Raw genomic sequence first — 19,476 nt, forward strand, 5'->3', positions numbered from 1 at the left:
CACAGTGGTAGGCTCAGAGCTACACGAGGACCAGGCTATGACGGTCTATTTAAAAGAGATTATTGCTGAGCTGGAAAGGCACGCCCAAACGGTGAATGCACTCACATTGGGGGAATAGGAATGTTTCAGATCAGGCTGCACAGAATGAGGTATATGTGCTGTACGGGGCATGGTTGTTGGGCGAGGAGCGTGACAACCTGGAGGATTTAAAGCAAGGTTTAGTCCCCTCCTGGATCAGCAACAAGTACCTCGCAGCACTTCACCCATACAGTAATTCACTAAGCCCGTGTCAGCTCTGTCTAGCTTCTGAAGCCTACCCTGTCCCAGTGGATTGTGGGCGTTCTAATCGCACCATCATGGGGATAGTACTAAGGATGCCGGTCATAGGTGGGACAGGGTGGAGAACATTGGAATCATTCAAGGAGGTGCACACGTTCGTTTCACAGCGGTCCCACCGTATGTCATAAAGTGGGAGCACACTATGACAGGTACTGACCTCTCCAGGTGCCGGAGCGCACATATAATACTGTGTCCCCAGCACTTGACCGCCTTTTGTAAACCACAGTGCGGGTTTAAAGCTGCTGGCACACAGTCTATCAACTGTACCATGGAGGCAATGGCACAAGACCATGTTCCCCCACAGGTAACATACATAGGGGGTGGGACATATTGTGTCACCACCAGTGCGCCCCACTACCAGCATGGACAACACTTTTGGTGTCCGGTGAGTGACAGCAGTTTCTGTTTTAAACCCGAGGCAGAAGTTCAAGTGGCCCAGGAACGGATTGTCCCCATTCCTGAACCCTCCACTGTTCACCTCACTGCAAGTGAAAACATCACAAACCTGCAAGATTATATTGCACATTTTGGCTACGAAATCCCCCCTCTACCCGAACATCTTACCGCTCTAGTGGAAGCTGTAGTAATCTCACAGAAACATTTCTACACTCTAGAACAGAAAACAATTGAGATAGTGAGGTAAATTCTGGAGATCACAATTCCACCCTGATGAGACATTTTCAGAAATATAGAAGTCCCAGCTGGGGTCAGAATAGCTTCCCATGTTTTAGTTGTCTGTCAACTCACGATTATTCTTTACTTGTGATGTATCACTTGCCGGGTGAGAGGCAGAGGCCATCGGTCCCAGCACCAAAGGGTGCTGAACGCTCCCTAGCTAAACTTGGGGATCGCATCGGGAAGGGAAACAACATATAATGTAACGTCTGATTTGTTTTTTTTGAGATTTTGCCTGCTGTAAAAACGCAGAGATCAAGTGTTGTAAGAGTATTACTTGTGTGTATTGATTGCGTACTTTATTTGTCTGTAAAACCAGAATAATGGAGAGGCGTTGGGCCCTCTCCATGCTGCAATGTAATTGGAATGATTGTATTTGCCTGTAAATTGCATTACATTTCAAAAGGGGAATGCACGTTAAGTTTTAGTTAGATAAATACAGGGGAAGGTTGGCTCTCGGGAATCAAGAATTTTGCTCACTTAGCATGACACTCTAGCATGTAGAGTATCACAGGGGGGGACTGTAAAACTCGAAGTTTTGTCAAAATTCTAAGATTCCCCCTCTGTGTGAAGAAACCCTAAGGAAGGATCATTTTGGCCTCGCTCAAGATGAACTTTGGGCTTTTAAGCAATGCGTGGGTCTGTAAGGGAAAAGGGTTGCAAAGGCCAGTCTTTGGGTATTTAAGCTGTCTGGGATATTAGAGCTAAACAAATTATCTGAGGAACTGTGAAAACTCAAAAACTCTGCTCCCTAGAAGACATTAACATTTCAACAATTGACCCAGAAATAGACAGCTATAGCTCTCAGCATGAAACCCATCCAGCACATGCATAATGTTAATCACTTTTCCTGCCTGCATGGAAAAGCCAGGCCTAGGCAGACAACGTAAACACCAAAACTAATTTTTACAATCACAACTCGAATCCAACAGATCGACACATCCTAAACAAGTTATCGTTTAACGAGCCCGCCAAAATTTAACAAAGAATTATCAAGCCCGCCAAAACTAAGACAAAGAATCGGGTTTGATTTGGCACGCAGATTAGAAAGGCTCTCAAAGTATAATTGAGGCCCTGTTTTATGGGTTAAGGAGCCTTCTGATGAGCCTTCTGAGCAACTAGAGCCTTCGCTGCACTATCTGCTCCATCAGCGTTTTCGGCGTCGACAGCACTCCTGGGTTACACTGCTCTGCTACCGAAGAAGAAGGAAGAACATCATCAAGAGGGCAGAGAAAAGCAGTTCCCATTGACTTCGGACATCACCAACTCATCGCAGCAATAACTGACCACAGCCAGCGTGGTAACATCGAACCACCGCGACTGACGAATCGAAACTACTCGAGAAGAAACCGAAGATTTGAAAGTTTTCCACTCTACAATCGATTCCTGGCTTACAATGGGTGAAACATTACCTAATGCAACCCAAAGCCCTACTCCTACAAGAAGAAAATGGGTACTCACCCCATAAATCCAAACCGCGCCTGACCGCATCAGCGGCCTCAACCCAACTGAAGACTACGCAGCAAGAAGTCTTCCACGACATTCAGGGTATGGCAAGCAGAACCTACAGAGTCCAGCAAACCCCGAAACCATGAACCGCCGCTAACTGTCAATAAGAGGATTGGTGAGCATTATCCCCGTTGTCCTAGAGTTTAACCTAGTCAGATTTAGGCATTGGGAGATGGGAGATGTATTATTTTCTGTAACCTCTTTTGTATGTATAATAAAATGTTCCTTATTCTAGAGATTATAAGTTTTGACATTGTATTTTTCTTTCCTGAATAAAATCAAAGTTTCTTGCACCAAAACCAGTTGTCTGCTGCACTTTGTTACATCCCCAAATAAATCCAAAATCTAGAACCCAGGGAGTGGGAGCGATTCGAACCACTCAGAAGGTCAGAAGTGAACCTGACCTACACACCTCCCGCTACAGGGAGTTTACTCTAGGTGTAGTTTAGTGAGGAAATTATTGCTTCTGATCAATCGCTATTATACTTTGATTGCAATGGGGCCAGCCATTTCTCAGCCTGCATCAATTAATACGCAGATGCTGCAGAGTGCAGATGGCTCAATGTGTGATACACATCATTGTGTGCTCAATTTAAGATGTGCAAGAATGAGGAGGAGGGCCAGACCATAAACACCCTGCACGAACAAGGAAAAGAGGTCTTCCCTCGACCTGCCTTCGGAGACTGCACTTCCACAAGGTGGTGATCAATGAAATATGTGAGCTCATCAGGCCACGTATGCAGCCTGCCATCAGGACATCAGTGTCGGTCGAGGTCAAGGTCACCGCGGCACTGTCTTTCTACGTGTCCGGTTCCTTTCGGGCCACTGTGGTCAAGATTTGCCCTCTGTCTCACCATTCAACCCATCGCTGCATTACACAAGTCATGGAGGCCCTGCACGTGAGAAGGATGGACGTTATTAGCTTCCCCATGACCACAGAGGCTCAGACTGACAGGGCTGAAGCATTCTACCACATTGCTAATTTCCCCAGGGTACAGGGAACAATATAGTGCACTCACATCGTCATGCGGCCACCTTCTCAGGACCTGGAGCGTTTTCGTAACAGAAAAAGATTTCACTCCCTGAAGGTCCAACTAGTTGTCAACCACAAACAAATCATACTGGCAGTGAATGCCAAATGTCTGGGCACCTTCGATGAGGCTCACATCCTGCATGAGAGTGCTGTCTCTGACATGTTTAAGAGTCAGCCACAAGGACAATGCTGGATGCTTGGTGATAACCGATATGGCCTAGCCACCTGGCTGATGACCCCCCCTGCGTGACACCCACACCAAGGCCGAGAAGCGATACAACCGGAGCCACAGAGACACATGCAATGTGGTCCAGAAAACAATAACTGTGCTTAAGCAGCGCTTCAGATGTCTGGACCACTCAGGAGGGGAGCTACAATACAACCCTGAGCAAGTAGTTAAATTCGTGGTCGTGTGCTCCATGCTGCACATCTGGCTATCAGGAGGGGCCAAGAATTGCCAGAAGGGACTGATGCTCCACCTCAGGAGAGAGAGGAAGAGGACGACAAGGGGCTGGACACTGACCTAGCGCCAGACAATCAGGCTGGCTATGCAACCATGCCCACGCCCCCCTCCAGACCACAGGAAAGGACCCATGGTGGCTATATAGCTGCAAGACTCTTACGTGAAGAGCTGATATCTGAACGATTTGCCTGAAAGAATGTTGCTGTGAGTGACAACGCTGACACATTGCTGTGTGTGTGCAGCTCAGACATCAATGGTGCCCATCACATTGGTGCCAGTTAAAGTTTATGTTGATTGAAGTTAAGTTGTATTTAACCCTTTTATGTTAAGGAATCACCAGTGTGTAACTGTCCAGCTATCTGAGACAATGCGCAACAAGGTTATATTCAATAACAAAAATTTTTAGACCAACATTAGTCTGAAATCATAAGTATCACAGACAATAACACCCAACCCTGCCCACACCCCACTTTTTCCACCATTGACATCAATCAAATGTTCAACATGTCCAGCAACACAGAATACAAAGGCAAAGCAGGAGGGTGGTCCCCTCCCCCCATACATTACAACAAATTGCATACACCCAGATGGAGATATAACACAGTCATCACATGTGGACATGTACCTCACTTTCCTTCCCCCCTCCCCTTCTTCTCCCCACCTCAACCCCTTCCCCCCCCTTGCTCCACGGTGCCTGGCCGAGGAGCTCCTCCGGTGGTGCCTCATTGGCGGGGATGAAGGCAGAGGCGGTGGTTGCACGGGTACGGGAGCGGTGGGTGCTGAGGGTGCAACATTCTCTGATACAGAAGCAGGATCTTGGTCCTTGCTCTCATCTGTCGTTCGCAGTGGTGGTGTGGAACCTAGGGGTGGAGTGCCGCGCTCTGGGACCACTGGGAGGCCTGTGCCAGCAGTGTTCCTGACTATCGCATCCAGGGCCTCCATCATTCGTGGAATGTATTCAGTCGTGGTGCCAGCTGTCGGGATATGCCCCCCAATGCTTCGATGAGCTGGTCACCAATGTCAACAGTCCTTCTGGACAAATGTACCATCTCTCCGCTCTCATGTGGCGCTCGTGGACCAGATCTGCCACATCAACGAGGCCTCCGCGGAGTCGGCGCCGTCCTGGGACAAATGGGGTGCCCTGTGGCGAGGTGCTTGGGGCCGGTACCTCCAGAGTGGAGGCGGGAATGACCAGAGGACCACTAGATGGCCTTGGGGTGGAATGGCTTCTGGAACGTGGCGATGTAGGTTCCTCAAAGTCCGCGCTCTCATCCGTGGAGAACAGACCCAGCGGATTAACGGGCGAGAATCGGAGCTCCTCAGCTCCAGATGTAGGATCATCCGGAGGGTTGGGCCCCGCGCCCCCACCTTCTGGCCTCTGTGGTCTTGCCTGGGGCCGCGTTGCTGGCTGAGCTGCAAAACACAAATGAGGTTATTAGAGGAGAAGGGGGTGCTAGGGTCACAAGGTGAGTCCAGCGCTACACACAGCATATGCATGACAAAAGCAACACCGCTATCAAAATCATCACAGACATCATATTTAATGACCATCAACACATTTGCATTGCAATGATTTTCATTAGGCCAGCATTATTTCTATGACAATTTTAGAAATCATCTTTCATATATGATTGTTCGGATATGAGTGGGTGTGACATCTACTGACTTTACATTATGCAATGGTGTAAGCTTTACTCACGTGGCATCACTTCAGGGTCTGCAGATGCTTCCGTGACTGTCCGGGTGTGCTTCCCCACGAGAGTGAGCACCCGCTCCTCCATCTCAGTGATGTCACTGGGGACTGGTGGCCCCCCCCACCCATTTGCCTCTGCACGGACCTCATCGTCGATAGCTTCTTCGTAAAAGGTGACAGGACAACATGGCAAGAGATCATTGCGTGATATCATTGCTAGGTACTCTCACAGAGACTGTTACAACATGTAATCATGATTATTATGATAATTATTATTCTTTACCTAAAGACGTGCACCGTGAGCGCAGGCTTTGAGTAAAACATTCCTGGTAAAAGTGAGCGACCTCACATCTGCTGATAGTCACTCATGACTGTTACAAATCAAATTATATAAATACATATGTACATGTAAATCAATGTAATACTTACTCTTGCAGATCCCACAAGTCGTTCCATTGTTTGCGGCATTCGTTGCCCTCACGCACCTCGTTGGTCACCGACGAGACCACCTCTGCTATCTCGGTCCATATCCTCTGGTAGGCCTTTGGGCTGGGCTTCCCCGCCCTCCCTGGGTCAAATCACCACAGCGTAACTCGACCTCCTGCAGGAGGGAGGCATTTGCCTTGTCCGAGAACCTCCTAGCTCTTTTGCATCCTCCAATGTGCTCCTCTCTCACCTCACTGCTCTCACCAGCGTCAGTCTCCACAGCGTGCTGAGTCGCTTCCTCCTCTCCCTCCATTATAGGCCAAATTAGTGCAAATATGTGGCTGGTAACAGCTAATTTTTGTTTCCCTAGTTACAGTGAAGCTCTAAAGTCTCCCTCCTTCCTCCCAAAGCAGCCACACCACACCCAGACACGCCTTCAATCCCTCTGAGCTCCCTCTGTCTCTGTCTCTTCTTCTGCGCATGTCATGATGGCCCTTGACCTCCAGAATCGCGGGAATTGAGTGTTGCCATGCCGTTGCTAAGGACGGCGACACTTTACGGCAGAAGGTCAGCGAGATTTAACGCTACTGCCGATTTCATATCGCTTGCGGCAACGCCCATTTAAAAAACTGGAGACTAGGTGCTTTGAGAATGGACGAGAAGCCGGCGATCTGAAAACCCATTTTTGCCGCCCACACCAGAAATAACACCCATTTTTGGGCGATATGCACAAAAGTGGAAAATCTAGCCCATGACACCCAAACATGGAGCAGGAGTGTGATTAAAATGGCAGTCGTAGGCCTCTCACTCCATTCCAGACGTGTTCCGCCCACTGCCATTGTAACTGTTGGGTTTTTGGCAGTGTCTTGAGTGCCCGCAGCAAGCAGGCTCCTTAATATTTCAATGTTTGTGTGTTATGACACAATTAGGATCTAAAGGCAATTTTACTTTGGATGATGACTGTGATGCACAATACTGGTTCTGGGCCTGAAAAGCCCAGGGAGGTCAATATTTTTTTTTAAAATGGATTGCTTATGGGTCAGGAGACTCACAAGTAATCTTTGGGTCTCCTCATCCCAGAGCATTACCTTATGTTGGGACCATTCCTATTGAAATGTGGCCTGGGAGTTAAAAATTCACAGCCTCACGCTGTGGGGCGCTGGACTGGCATGTGATCATCCTTGCCCAATTTTGCTCTATGCAATGCACTCAAGAAATCTAATATAGTTAAGTGCAATAACTGGATAACATAACTTTAGGGCATTTTTTAAGATTTTGTATAATGTAATAAAAAGTATGGAATAAGTTAAAGGCATTTAACTCTGACCAAGCACAATTCTTTCGATAGATTATGAACAATTTACAAAGTAATCAGTTATTTAGCTTGCTGAGGGAAATTAAATAGCCACATACAAAACTTCTAAGATAAGGGACCGACTATTAAATGTTTCTGTGCCCTGTTGATATAATTAATGAAACTCCAAGATTTTAATCAAACAGTTATTTTATTTAAACTTAAACAAGTACATGCCACAGTGGACATATTCCAGAATAAAAAGTACCTTTGTGTTCCACAGAGTATTTGATCATTTATGTTTCTACTTATCCTTAAAACCTTTAATCACATTCTTAGCTAGATATTTGTCAAGTTCTTATTAGAGGAGGTAATTGAAATTACATTATCTGCATCTGCTGGGAGCCTATTCTGCATATTTCTACTCTGTAGGAAAAATAATCTTCTATACTCCCATCTCACTTGAGACTTGTTAATTCTTTTGTCTTCTACTTCTGTAATCACAGTTTGAAAACCTGATTATATCTGTAAGGCATATGCCTTTTAGTATTTTAATATTCTCGATCATGTCCTCTCTCATTCTGCTTTTGGAGAAGATCACAGCTTTCTGATGACTGCTATGACTTTTGTATTGGTTTACTGTATAATGGCATTACAGAAATCCTATTTCTACTTTGTATCTTAAGAGTTCTAAAGTGATACTGCAAGTCTAGCACGGAGCTCTTAAAAAGAACAGAGAACCCTTCATAAGTCACTTGGATTTTGTATGTCGTGCTGAAGCTTACATAAATATCAAAATGAAGTTGGTGAAATTAGCAGCGGCAGCATGTTGCTCCAATGATAATGCAGTTTTTGCAATATGTAAACCAGATGTACTCATTAACTTCAGGTTAGCAACAAATTGTATTTGTGTGTATATGTTAGCAAATTTCTCATGGTGTTGCTCATGATGAGTGAGAGCTTGAACTGTTTTATAAGGAGAGGAGCATCATACCATGTAAAGCACAATGGGGTGCATTTCCACGTGTGGTGCACATCAACAGGCCGGGGCCATTAGAGGGAGCAGCGTGTGGCGGCCCGGCCCAGAAATCGGCACGGTCCCAGCCTGCAAGACCATCTGCAGGCCGGGACTATTAGAGGGAGCTGCGTGCGGCGGCATGCCACTGCAGGGAGCAGCGCGTGCTGCTGCAGGAGGGTGACGACTGATTGCAATGTGGGCAGGTACAGCAGGAGCGGCGAGGTCAGGGCGAAGGAGCGGCAAATGTTCATAGAGGGATGTGATCGGGGCCCAGGAGAGGCGTGAGTTCGGGGCCCAGAAGAGGCGTGGGCCCAGGGTCAGCACGGGCCAGCCCACACTGCGATATGTGTGTGCACTAGGTCCTTGCAGCAGAGCTGGTCTCCAGTCATCTTGGTTAATCCTTGCCATGGGACCAAGACCTAGCTCTGTCAAGCCCATGTGGTGGCTGGTGTGCAATGGCTGCCACACGTTAAAAAAAATCCACGCACAGGCATCTTCCACCCTTCAAGATGTAGTTCGGGATCTGGAATATTAGGTTGAACATTGAAACACCTGTGAACTCATCTCTTTTCTGCGTGGAAGCAAGTCATCCTCGTTTCGAGGGACTGCCTATGATGATGATGATGATGATGATGCACGTTGGGTGGACAGTGGGTGGAGCAATCGAGTACCAACCTCAAGTCATCAGCGAGAAACCCAAACTACTTTGATGGTCAACTTAAAGGGGAGAGCCAGGTGATCTGAAGGGGGAGGGCATGGAAGTTCCAGGATGCTCCATCTGACCCAACCAAAATCCTTAATACCGCTCACCTAATGCAGTTTAGAAGCATCCTTTCTTTAAGGACGACTGGTTAGGCCACTCTAGAGTTCCACTAGGTTGGACTTGCACAGTGTACATGTCGCCCACTGGAATTCTACATTGTCATCAGAGCCCAATGTATGTCATAGGGCCTCAATTTGCATAAGTTAATGAGGCTCCTGCCTGTTTCCGGCAGGAACCATAGTCATCAAGTTTTCCGCTTGGGCCAAAATGTAATCTGGGCAGATATTAGCGGCAATGGGGATGATAGGTCATTATTTAGTCATTTCGATCTTGCTACTGCCCCATTTATTGAATCATAGAATGATATAGCACGGAAGGTGATCATTTGGCCCATCATGCCTGTGCTGGCTCTTTGAAAGAGCTATCCAATTAGTCCCATTCCCCTGCTCTATCCCCATAGCCCTGCATTTTTTTCCCTTTAAGTGTTTATCCATTGAATTTTGAAAAATTTCTGCTTTCACCACCCTTTCAGGTAGTGCACTCCAGATCGTCCAGACTCCTGTTCCGAAATGGTCCGATACAGCGATCATAATCGGCTCCAATATATTATTCTGTGAAAATGTAGATGTGTAATTGCTGCTAAATATGCACTGGTGAGTTTATATGGCAGTCAATTAAGGGGCTTAGAGCACTCTGGCTCCAGTATTTTGTGTTCCTGGAGAGATTGTTTTTCTTTATGTCTTTATTTAAAGTGTAGTAGAGAACAGTAATTTACAGGGGTCTGGATTTTCCAGTCCTTTGCGCTCCAGGTTTCGCCCCGGAGCAGTGTTAAAGGCATCAGTGAGGTCTCCAGCGGCCCGCTGCGATCCTCCGGTTGGGATTTGCGGCGGCACTGAGCAGCACCGAGCAGCAACACCCCTGGTTGCAACACGGCACGAGTTTTAGCTCCTGCCCGACCCATCCGCCCAGAAGTGCGCCTGCAATGACTGCCCAGGAAATCAGAGCGGGCCAGCCATGTCGGCAGCAGAAAGGGAGGTAAAATACTACAAAAGTAAGTGTGAGTGATTTTTGTTTCAATTTTTTGTGCAATTTGTGTTGCGGTGGCTTGGGCAATCTTTCAGGAATGTTTTTGTGTTTTTTAGGAATCCCCCCGCCCCGGGTCTCTCTCTGAGAGCGTTCACGGACCGGCTCTTTAGCTTGGGAGTTTCCCACCCTTGCGCCACAAGAGATGTACAACGCCTTCCTTAGAGCTGTGCCCCCTGATGCATGGCTCAGATGCCCAAACTTACAGACTAAAACGCCAACTATTCCCAGCTGCTAACTTTCCCGCCCCACTGCCATTATTGCCGAGGAAACAGAAATGCCAAAAATCCAACCCAGGAAGTTCACAGTTGAGGTGGAAATTGCTGGGGCCCCACTCTGCTGGTTATATCATAGACTACCTATGTTTTGATTAATATGCTTGGTTACATGCAGTACTACACAACTTCTTATAATAAATTACGATATACTGTTCCCTTGTTAGGTTACTAGATAATTTCAGATAAAGAATGAGGTTTGATCCATCTTAATTCATTCACCTATCGCCCTAATGTTTCCTTCTCATTTTTCAGGATTCAGGATATTTCCACAGAAATGATTTGCAGCTGAGTTATTTTTCATGTTATTTTTAAGTAAAGTATATTCTCACCAGTTTAAAATAAGCCACCTACTTGCTGTCCCACCTGGTGACATAGGCCCAGAAATTCACGGTCCCAGGAAGGACCGTTACTGCCCGTTTGTGGCGGTCATTCGTCAAAATCGAATGGCCGCTGCTTTGGGCTCAACTGGCCGCCCCGACATAGATTCAGCCCAGCAGGTCTTGCAGCGGTGTGGGCCACTGCCGACTCTCATAGTGGTGTGGGGCTTGCAACAGTAGTGACGAGCTAAAAGTGCGCACCGCTACCACTCCATATCGGACCCATTTTCAGCCCCCACCAGGTGCAGAGTGGCAGAGATCTTGGAGCCATGGGAGCAGAGAGAGACAAGAAGGTAAGATCCAAACCTGAGGATGTTCAGCACAGAATCCGCACTCAAGGGGAGAGAGAGGGAGAGAGAGAGGGTGAGAGAGAGAGGGGGAGGGAGAGACAGAGGGAGAGAGGGTGAAGGAAGGGTGAGAGAGAGAGGGAGCGAGAGAGGGAGAGGGAAAGAGAAAGAGAGAGGGTGAGAGAGAAAGGGAGAGAGAGATGGAAGGGAGCAAAAGAGAAAGGAGAAAGAGATAGAAGTGAGGAAAGGGAATGAGAAGCAGAATGAGAAAATTTGATTGGGAGAGAGAGAAATAGAGAAATAGTAATAGAGAAAGTGAAAAGGGGAAAAAAAACGAGAGAGAGAGAAATAGAGATCCCGAGATTCACAGAGCGAAAACTGAAATCTCAATCCAGGGGCTCAGATGGGAAACATCGTCCCAGGTCAGCATTCTGAGTGGTAACAAATGGGAATCTGTTCCACCTCTACTGCCTCCAGGCTAGATCCAAGGTCGTCCCATCCTCTGTCATCGAACTACAGTACAGTATGTTTGCGTCTGCGCACACTCGGAGGCCAAACTCCAAGCCATCGTCAACACCTTCACCGCGGCGTACGAGAGCAAGGGCCTTACACTAAACATCCGTAAGACAAAGGTCCTCCACCAACCTGACCCCACCACACAGCACTGCCCCCCAGTTATCAAAATCCACAGTGAGGCTTTGGACAATGTGGACCATTTTCCATACCTCGGGAGCCTGCTATCAGCAAGGGCAGACATCAATGACGACATCCAACACCGCCTTCAGTGTGCCAGCGCAGCCTTTGGTCGCCTGAGGAAGATTATGGAAATCCATTGGGAGGACAGATACAACAATGTCAGTGTTCTCGCTCAGGCTAATATCCCCAGCATCAAAGCACTGACCATGCACGATCAGCTCCGCTGGGCGGGCCACATCGTCCACATGCCTGACACGAGGCATCACGGCTGCTGCCAGGATAGCGGGCATTGACCATTAGGAAGCGCTAGGCATGGTCACACTCCACTTGAACATTAAGTGAGTAGCCTTTGGGGTTACAAAAGATCTCAGGATTGTTTCATGGTGCCCACAAAGTCATGTGGATGCAGTTGATGGCGCCGTGCACCATGGAGAAGCTCGATATCCTGGCAAAGCTGCATGCGCACTCGTCCTGCTTCTCTCTGATCAGAGAGTAGTCAATGTAGTCCCTTCTCCTGGTGTAGAGAGCCTCAATGATCTCCCAGATGCAGCGATGGATGGCAAACTGGGAGATGTTAGCAATGTCTCCTGTTGCAAACTGGAAGGATCCGCTGCCGAAAAAATTGAGTGCCACGGTGACCTTGACTGCCACTGGGAGAGTCATGGTCGCCCTGCTCTCAGGCTGCAGACCACCTCTTTGGTGAAGCAGTGCATCCTAATATACTGCTCTTCAGTTAAGTGGTTATAAGAGAAGTGCTGTCGGAAGGCCCTAGGTGGGTAAGGCCTCCTGTTGCAAGCCCCCCTCCTCGCTCTCATCTTCTTCGTTGCCTCTGCTTCCTGTCCCACAGATATTCGAGCTTGAAGGGATTGCCAGTAGAGCCCCCATGACAATGAGCAAGTGTTGTGCGCAGAAGCCATTAAATAAGAAAGCATGCCGTTCACCAATTGCAACAACACTCCCTGTTACCGTAGTACCTTGATAGAAGTTAATAAAGCGGCTGGAATTGCAGAAAGTTGCACAGAGCCAGTCAAACTGAACAAACATGTCAGCTGCAAGTAGTTACTGATGATCCCTTTAAATATTGCTGCTGGAGCCTCCTTCCTGCTTGTCAATGCTTGTTGAGCTCGTCGCACTTGAGGCATGCTGGTAATTGAGCGGCAATCTCCAAACTCGCTGATTGTGTGTCAGGTTGCACAGTCACTGACATTACGATCTGCAGCATCTACATGATTTTAGTGGTTGCTGATATCGGCAGCGCTGGTGGCCATCCATAAATGGCATATTCCACGGGACGGAAGAGTGGTGACTGCCATTTTGTCGCCAAGTTTGGAAGTAATGGGTGGCGATAAACCCCTGAATTTCTAGGCCTATATGTTTCAATGAGATCACCTCTCATTCTTTTAAACTCTAGGCAATATTATATGCCTAGTCTACTCTATCTCTCCTCACAGGACAATCCCTTCATCCCAGGAATCAGTCTAGTGAACCTGGTTGCATTTTCTCTAGGGCAAAACATACGACAATGATGCCCATCTCTAACTCTCCAACATTTCTCTGCAGTCCTCCACTGTCTCTGGGCTGTCAGATTGTTTGCACAACATCTAGGGCCCAAGTTTCCACAGGATAAAAAACGGGTGCCCCTCCGAGCTGGGCGCCAGTTTTTCGCGCCTAAAACGGTGCCTAAAAAAAAAAACGCGATTCTGGAGCATTCTGCAGCTCCTTGTTTGCCTGGCGCGGAGCCCAGGGGGGCGGAGCCTACACTCGTGCCGATTTTGTAAGTGGGAGGGGGCGGGTACTATTTAAATTAGTTTTTTTTCCTGCCGGCAACGCTGCGCGTGCGCATTGGAGCGTTCGCGCACGCGCAGTGTGAAAAAAAACATTGGCACTCGGCCATTTTTGAAAGTGCTGCAGAAAACGTGAAGATTTGTTCTTGGACCCCTGCAAAGGCTTGTATTTTAATTTTATTGATATTTCTGTGTGTGAGGGAGTGCTTTTAGCAGCAGTGCTGAAGAAATCACCTGCTGAAATCAGTGAGTTCAGCTTTTCACTGCTAAACTTGCTGTACCTGTGCCTGCAAATTAAGGACTGTGTTTGGAGAAAAAAAAGTGCCAATTCAACTTTGCAATGGATCAACATCTACCAAGAAAAAAGAATTTCTTACATGAGGAAGTTGAGATATTAGTGAATGTAATTGAGCAGAGATGGCAGGAGCTAGATACCAGCAACAGAGGTCGCAAATAAGTGCCACCAAAAGAAATGAAGAAACGCTGGATCCAAGCTGCAGAAGATTACTGCGCAGTGGTGCATACCAGGAGATCTGGAAGTCAGTGTAAAAAAAATGGCACGACCTTGGTCAAGTAGTTAGTGTAAGTAATATTTCCCATTTTTAATTTAATCGTAATTGTAACCTGGCTATCTGTATGTCCCACCTTGCAGACTGACACACTCTGTAAAAAGTTATATTTTACTCTTTGCAGAAGAAATTGGCCCACAACAAAAGGGAGGCAACTCGGACAGGAGGAGGCATGCCCAATCTGCATCCACTGACACCCTGGGAACAAAGGGTAGCTGCTATGATGAGTCGTACATGGAGAAAAGCAATCAGTACAACACAAGCTGGGCCCGCACGTGAGGAAGAGGGTAAGTCCTGAAAATGCATCGTGGCCCTTTAAATCAACCTGCTGCCTGGCCTGCTATGTGTGAGAGTACTCATGCCACCCATCCGGCCCCCTCCCTTGCTGTTAAGCATTTGACTGTTCTGATGTATTTTGCAGAACATGATGAAGATGATGACGATGATGATGCTGCTGCTGCCAACCCTGAGGATCCTGAGGGTACAGAACAAGGACCAGTACAACCAGCTGCGGACGATCCAGACTGGATGATGGCAGCGATGACTGAAATGTTTGCAGGGGGGAGCTTCCAATTTAATGTTTATGAGCCCCCATCAAGGGGCATCAGAGTTTCAACCCCTAGCATAGGTCTTGGTTCCACCTTCCATGGTTTCGCTTCCGATGTTGCGGGTCCCAGTGGTGCTGCTGGTATAATGCAGCTTTCTACAGTCACTGCACTACCGTCCCAGCCTACGCCTCCCTCTCGCATAGGTTCTGGTTCCACCTACTATGGTTTCGATTCCGACGCTTCGGGTCCCAGCGTTGCTGCTGATATCATGGAGCAGTTTACACCCATTCGTCCAACATCCCAGCCCATGGCTCGCACTCGAGTGCTGCCGTCTGCAACACAGAGCATCCCACCATTCCAGCCCGAGCCTCTCCCTCCAGTTCAGCTGTCTGGAACACAGAGCGTCCCACAGTCCCAGCCTCCGCCTCCCTGTGTAGTGGTGCCACGAGGCAGACCCAGGCAGAGGAGAAGGAGATTGGAGACACGCTCTCCTGAGATGCAGCGTGCAACAGATGCGGCTCAGGTTGTGGCATTGGCTATGGAGACCAATGAGCTTACCCGATCACTCATCGGTGGCGTCAATGCAGTAGGTGAAGAGTTGACGGGCCTGACGGGAGAAATAGCAGTAATGACACGGGAACTTAGGGAGGGAATGTCCGAGGGAGTGCAATCGACGGCACAGGCCATCAGGGAGGGCATGCAAATTACGGCACAGGCCGTCAGGGAGGGCATGCAAGTGTCGGCACAGGCCGTCAGGGAGGGCCTGGTTGAGGTAGCTGCTGCAATAAGGGCACACAGCCCAGCCAATCAAATGACACCCCCATGAGGAAGTGAACATTCACTGAGATATGGATGAGACATGGTTGCAGCCTTTCTTTGCTGCTTTTGTTCTTGTTCTTGATGTAGCTGTAGTAGCGTTTTTCAAATTGAAATTGTTTTGTAAGTTTTGTTACGTTACAACTTATAAGGGATCTTATGGTTTTTAAGTGATCTTATAGTGTAAATGCTCTCACATTTTTTTGTATCTTATTTAATTTTGCACCTAAAAAGTGATCCTGAAGTTTAAAAGTGTTCTTCAGAGTGTAAGATTTTTCAAATTGAAATTGTTTTGTAAGTTTTGTAACTTTACAACTTATAAGTGATCTCAGGGTTTTCAAGTGATCTTATAGTGTAAATGCTCGCACATTCTGTAAATTATTTAATTTTGCATCTAAAAAGTGATCTTGAAGTTTAAGTGATCTTAGAGTGTAAAATTTTTCACATAGAAAGTGTTTTGTAACTTTTGTAACTTTACAAGTTGATAAGTGATCTTAAAGTTTTTAAGTGATCATCAAGAGTCATATTAAAAAGTATAGTTTGATATAACAAATATTTTATTAGAGTGACGCTAACTTTTCAATAAAATATTTTTTCATTAAAATTGTTTCATGTTCCATTAACACAACACAACGTAGGAACAACTGCAAAGAATAAACATGTCCATATGCAAAAGTGTTCGCAGAGCCCTCAGGCATCAGTAGTTGAAGTGTTCACGGATGAGCTGCTGGCGCAAGGCTCACCATTGCATAATATGTGGTGTTGACAATGCAGCACCCATTCTGCAAATGTAAATATAAAACTGTCGATGTGGCTGCCTCTCCCTGTCCAAATGGCCTCAGTCCCCCTCACAGCTCGAAGCCTGCTGCTGTATCTTTGGCTGCCTGCCTGCCTGCCTGCCCCTCCCTCTCCCTCCCTCCCGTTCGCAGGAACATCACTGAGCTAACTAAGGCTTCCACCTCAAGTGGAAAGCTGTTTGCTGCCTCGTTACTGCCTGCCTGCCCCTTCCCTCCTCCCCTCCCCTCCGCGGGAACATCGCTGAGCTAACTCAGGCTTCCACCTCAAGTGGAAAGCTGTTTGCTGCCTCGTTACTGCCTGCCCCCCCCCCACTCCCTCCCGTTCGCGGGAACATCGTTGAGCTAACTCAGGCTTCCTCCTCAAGTGGAAAGTTGTTTGCTGCCTCGTTACTGCCTGCCTGCCCGTTCGCGGGAACATCGCTGAGCTAACTCAGGCTTCCACCTCAAGTGGAAAGCTGTTTGCTGCCTCGTTACTGCCTGCCTGCCCCTCCCTCCCGTTCGCGGGAATATCGCTGAGCTGACTGAAGCACTTTCACACAGGTAGGAAGATGGTTTATTTAATCTTTTCTTTGCTTATAAATGTTTATTCAGGTTGGATTTATTTGTATGATATTTGTAGAAGTAAAAATAAGGATTTATTGTAGAATTTAATGAGTTCCCTTCCCCCCCCCCTCCCCCCCCACCTCGTTTTGGACGCCTAATTTGTAACCTGCGCCTGATTTTTTAATGTGTAGAACAGGTTTTTTCAGTTGTACAAAAATCTTCACTTGCTCCATTCTACTTTAGTTTGGAGTACGTTTTCACTGTGGAAACTTTCAAATCAGGCGTCAGTGGCCGGACACGCCCCCTTTTGAAGAAAAAATTCTGTTCCAAAGTAGAACTGTTCTACCTGACTAGAACTGCAGAAAAAAAATGTGGAGAATTGCGATTTCTAAGATAGTCTGTTCTCCACCAGTTGCTCCTAAAAATCAGGCGCAAATCATGTGGAAACTTGGGCCCAGAGTCTTGGCTGAGCTGCAATTTCCTCCAGCTAAACATCATGAAGACTGAAGCCATTGTCTTCAGCCTCAATTACAAAGTAAGTAACATTGCCACCAACTTCATCGCTCTCCTCAGCCACTGTCTCAGGATGAACCAGACCATTCACAACCTTGGCATCCTCTTTGACGATGAGCTGAGCTTCTAACCCAATATCCTCTCTATTACAAAGAGTGCCTTTCACCTCCATAACATTGCCTGTCTCCACCTCTTCCCCAGCCCATCTGCTGCTGAAACCTTCATCTATGACTTTGTGTCAACTGTGGTTCAATTGGCAACACTTTCGCCTCTGAGTCAGAAGGTTGTGTTTCAAGACTTAAGAACAGAAATCTAGGCTACCACTCCAGTGCAGAACTGTACTGAGGGAGCGCTGCAGTGTTGGAGGTGCTGTCTTTTGGATGAGACGTTAAACTGAGGCCCTGTCTGCTTTCTCAGGTGGACACGAAAGATCCCATGGCACTATTTTGAAGAAGAGCAGGGGAGTTACCCCGGTGTCCTAGCCAATACTAATCCCTCAATCAACATCATTAAAACAGATTATCTGTTCATTGTCACATTGCTGTTTGTGGAAACATGCTGTGTGCAAATTGGCTGCCACGTTTCCTACATTAAAACAGTAACTACACTTCAAACGTACTTAATTGACAGAAAAACGCTTTGGGATGTCCTGAGGTCGTGAAATATATAAATGCAAGTCTTTCTTTGTTACTTTCAGACTCAACTATTCGAATGTTTTCCTGGAAAGCTTCTCCCTTCAGCTCATCCAAAATTCCACTGCCTATAGCCTATCCTGCACCAGGTCCCGCTCACCCATCAGCCTTGTGCTCACTGACCTATATGGGCTTCCATATCGTGGCCCCTCGGCATATGAGAGGACATCACCGCAGGTCGTAGACATAAAAGAGCTGGAACGTGGACCTGGAACATCGTGGCCCCCCGATCTGTGAGAGGACACCACCGCAGGTCAGGAGAATAAAAGAGCATACCACTGCAGCTTCCAGCGCGAGCTGCTACAAATGTGCAATGGCTTCGAACTGGGCGACTGGGTAACGTCATCAAAACCTAGGTTGCCATTTGGAGCCTGGGCAGGAGCATCGGTGGGGCCCAGGCACAGCGGAGGAGCGGGAAGATCAGGGTGGATGAGTGGTGAGAGATTGTGGTGGAGGTGCGGCGAATGTGTTTGTGGCAGAGGAGCGGTGAGAGATTGTGGTGGAGGAATGATGAGAGATCGTGGTGGAGATGCGTGAATGTTTGTGGAGGAGGAGCAGCAAGAGATCATGGCGGAGGAACGGTGAGAGATCATTGCGGAGTGCGGTGAATGTTTGTGGCGGAGGAGCGGCGAGAGATTGTGACGGAGGAGCGGTGAGAGATTGTGGCGGAGGTGCGGCGAATGTTTGTGGCGGAGGAGCAGCGAGAGATCATGGCGGAGGTGCAGCAAACGAGGATACGGGGCCCAGGGTCAGCATGGGCCAGCCCACATTACGATATGTGTCCACACTCGGTCCGTGCAGTAGAGCAGATCTCCAGTCATCCTGGTTAACCCTTGCCACTGGATAAAGGCTTAGCTCTGTCAAGCCAGTGTGGTGGTTGATGTGCAACGGTCACCACACGTTAAAAAATCCACGCACAGGCATCTTCTACCCCTTCAATTGGAGTTCAGGACTGGAATATCGAGTTCTTCATTGAAATGTTTGTGAACCCATGTGAAAACAAGTCATCCTCATTCGAGGGACCGCCTATGATGATGATGGTGGGCTTTCAGTCTCCCAAACCTTCAAATTCAACATCCTCATCCTTGTGTTTAATCCCTTCATGGCCTCACCGTCCCTATCTCTGTAAATTCCTTTAATCCTACAACCCCCATTGAAGTTTCTGTTCCTCTAACTTTGGCCTTTTGTGCATCCCCTCCTCCCTTCATCCTACTATTCCCAGTCTTATCTTTAGCCATCAATGCCCCACACTCTGGAATTTTCTCCTTAAACCCCTTTAC

General features: G+C 47.5%; 1 protein-coding gene across 1 annotated transcript in view; it reads right to left on the bottom strand.

Annotated features, from left to right (window-relative positions):
* The window catches only part of nkain2 (sodium/potassium transporting ATPase interacting 2), a 232,033-nt gene that overhangs the window by 93,034 nt on the left and 119,523 nt on the right, over window positions 1-19,476 (bottom strand). The gene's annotated exons all lie outside the window — the stretch shown is intronic.

The sequence above is a fragment of the Pristiophorus japonicus genome, chromosome 7 (genome assembly GCF_044704955.1).
Source record: "Pristiophorus japonicus isolate sPriJap1 chromosome 7, sPriJap1.hap1, whole genome shotgun sequence".
Lineage (NCBI taxonomy): Eukaryota > Metazoa > Chordata > Chondrichthyes > Pristiophoridae > Pristiophorus > Pristiophorus japonicus.